Source organism: Quercus robur, chromosome 10, assembly GCF_932294415.1.
Source record: "Quercus robur chromosome 10, dhQueRobu3.1, whole genome shotgun sequence".
Taxonomy (NCBI): domain Eukaryota; kingdom Viridiplantae; phylum Streptophyta; class Magnoliopsida; order Fagales; family Fagaceae; genus Quercus; species Quercus robur.
The window spans coordinates 17,287,804-17,291,148 of record NC_065543.1 but is presented as its reverse complement, the minus strand read 5'-3'; positions in this window follow the sequence as shown (position 1 = coordinate 17,291,148).

Genomic DNA, 3,345 nt, shown 5'->3' with positions numbered 1-3,345 from the left:
GTTGTTGGTGTTTTTATATACATATTTTTTTGAAGTAAATAAATTTGGCAGGTTTCATTTTAGACGTGGCTAGCTAGATGCAATTGTACCAACCCACCCAAGGAAAAAAACACATAAAAAAACAGAAGCATGTTGCATCTTGAACCGCATCTACACGAATTTTGGCATGGCTAATTCATTGCTTATTGATTAGTACCAGAAAAATTCTCTCTTATAGTCACAGATTCATCATCTTTTTTTTTTTTTTTTAAAAATAGTTAATAAGAAGTCAACTTCATCAATTTGGCCACTATCACATCATCAAGATTGCTATTTGCTAAAGCGTAGGGGAATGGTTGTGAGTTGTGACGAATGACTTGGGGAGATTGATTGGTGCCTTTGTGATTGTGAGATGTGAATAAAATAATTCTATTGTATATACCTTATTTAATATTTAAACAACAAGATCGATCCAACAGTTGGTCTTATTATTAATTTACTACAATCCGTGCAAGGCTTATTACAGTAGCCATTGACACTGTATAATAAAAGTGTACATACATAAAGGAATTTAAAATCAAAGTTCTCCCTTTTACCTCATAAAAAAAAGGGTCTCCTTTTTCCTATATAATAGAGCTTTAAAATCAAATTCCTTTCTACTTTTATAACTAAAAGCCAAAAAAAAAAAAAAAAAAAAAAGAATAAGGAAAAGCTATAAATTTTAGGACAAGGATAAAAAAGAAAAAAGAAAAAAAAGGAAAGGAATGGGGATCCGATTGAGTTTAGATAGAGATAGAAGTAAGTGTTTGCCTTTAATGTTGGGTTGGTAGATTGAAAGGTCATGTGTCGCATATGATAATGTTGAAATCTGGACAGGACATAAAAGGACCAGCAAAATCTCTCTTGTGTGCGCTTTGCACTATAGTTTTTCTTCATGAAAATAAAATAATATCTTAATTGATTGAACATTTTTTATATTAACAACAGAACATTGGATTTGATGAACGGTACTAACTTAGAATGGAGGAAATCCCGGTGGGCATAGGAGTCAATTTTATTTTTTTATGTTTCTTTTACTTTATCCACTCAGAAAGCGAAGTATTTCTATTGTTTCATCATTCATGACTAGATTTTTTTTTTTCTAGTTTCCATCTCCAGTGGCATTAAATGAATTTCCTTTTATATATGATGATTAATTCTAAAGAAACCTGATTCACGGGTTTTGGACTTGTTTCATATCAAGAAGTTGATGAAATTTACTATGATTCGTTTCATAAATTACTTTGGGAAATAATCATTACATAGACAAAAATGATCATGAATTTTTTTGACTCGTTTAACCAATATATATAAGTCAGAATTATTTTTGATCATAACGATATCAGGCTATCAAGAAGCTACAGTACTCCCATAAAAAAAAAGAAGCTACAGTACTAATATTGGATAGATCATAATTCAACCATTTAATTTACCTATGAATAGTTGAATACAGGAGGAATGCAAATAGAAGTTGAATCCCCTCTTTCTTTCTCTCTCTCTTCCTTTTTTTTTTTTTTGGTGGGGGAATAAATTGAATTGAAGGGAAAAAAACTAGTGTACAGAGTTTGTTTTACACACAATCTAAGAATACAATAAAAACTTGATTTGATGTCATGTTTTCAAATAAAGTCACATTTATGAGTCCAAATCTTCTGTCTCAACTTTCCTATTCCACTCCATGCTCCACAAATTAAAGCTTGCCACATGTCTACTTATTTCATTAATGCTAAATTTCTTGCCTTTTTCCTATTTTATTTTGCAAAAATAAATTATAAAAACAAAAATGCTACAAATCAGATCTCCACCGGCCACCACCACTAGCCCACTGCGACCACCACCTACGCCGGCGCCACTACAAAGTGTCAACTGTCATCCTCCATCCTGTCGACACTATGCTAGCGAGTAACCACCGCCTGTCCACACTATGCCAACCAGTAAAAACCCAATAAGTCAGATCTCCACCGGCCATCACCACTAGCCCACCACCACCACCTTTGCTAGCGCCACTACAAAGGCCATCCACCACTGCCTGTCACACTACGCTGGCCAGTAACCAAAAATAAATATTTTATTAAAAAAAAAAAAACCATCAATGCTACAATATGATTTCGATTCTTTATTGGGTTGCAAGCGATGCACTTACACGAAATGATAGGGAAAAAATATATCACCTGGTGCCCATTATCTACACGGCAGATTTATGAAAAACAAAAAATAATGGGCACTCTGTTTATTGGCTCATCGTTTAGTCTTTGATGTCTTTAAAATCAAACTTGGAACAATCACAATGAAATCGCAATGTGGCGTTCATGGTGTGCTAGTGGTGATGGCTAGGCGAGATCTGACTGGCGGTGGAGAATGTTCGTTGACACTTTGTAGCGGCGCCGGCGTGGGTGGTGGTCGCAGTGGGCTTGTGGTGGTGGCCAGTGGATATCTGATTTGTAGCGTTTTTTGTTTTTATAATTTATTTTTGCAAAATAAAATAGGAAAAAGGCAAGAAATTAGCATTAATGAAATAAGTAGACATGTGGCAAGTTTTAATTTGTGGAGTATGGAGTGGAACAAAAAAGTTGGGACAGAAGATTTGGACTCCACATTTATAGTATATTTGAGAGCAGTGTGCTTTGCATATACTGTGTGCAATAAATACAGCCCTAAATTGAATAGCACATGCAACAAGTATGTATATGAGATAATTATTGGGCAAGTTGCGCCTATTTTCCATGCATGAAGCATGTAGTACTATTTTTGTTTTCTTGATGTGATGTAGTACTATTTTTTGGCTTAGGAAGAATGAGGTGGAAATAGAATTTATAAATTTGATTCTCAATTAATATAAAAATAAATTATAATTTTTTTTAAAATAATATAATTTGATAGTCACAAGACTCACAATAATAGAGAGAGATTCATTTGAAACTTTGATTTATATTAAAGGAAAGTAACCTATATATGCCATTAACTTACAAGATCTAATCCAAATCCCAATGCCCAAAATTGGGTATGCACAGAACTATAATAAGACTCAAAAATTTTTTTTGGAAAATACTTGTTGTGAGGACACTTCCCCAATTAATCAGTATTTGTCCGCTTTGGGGAGCCAGTCCCTCACGGTTTTGTCCTCGTCCCCGAGTGTGGAACCCCAGGATTTTGCCCTTGTGGTGATTGACACCTAGGCTCACCCGAATCCCACATCGGTTAGAGAACCCTCCCACTCATGGTTTATAAGCTTCTGGAGCGACCATGAGTGTACCACTACTACACAATTAGGGAAGTGTCCTCACATTAAAAGGGTGTGTAGTAGTGGTACACTCATGGTCGCTCCAG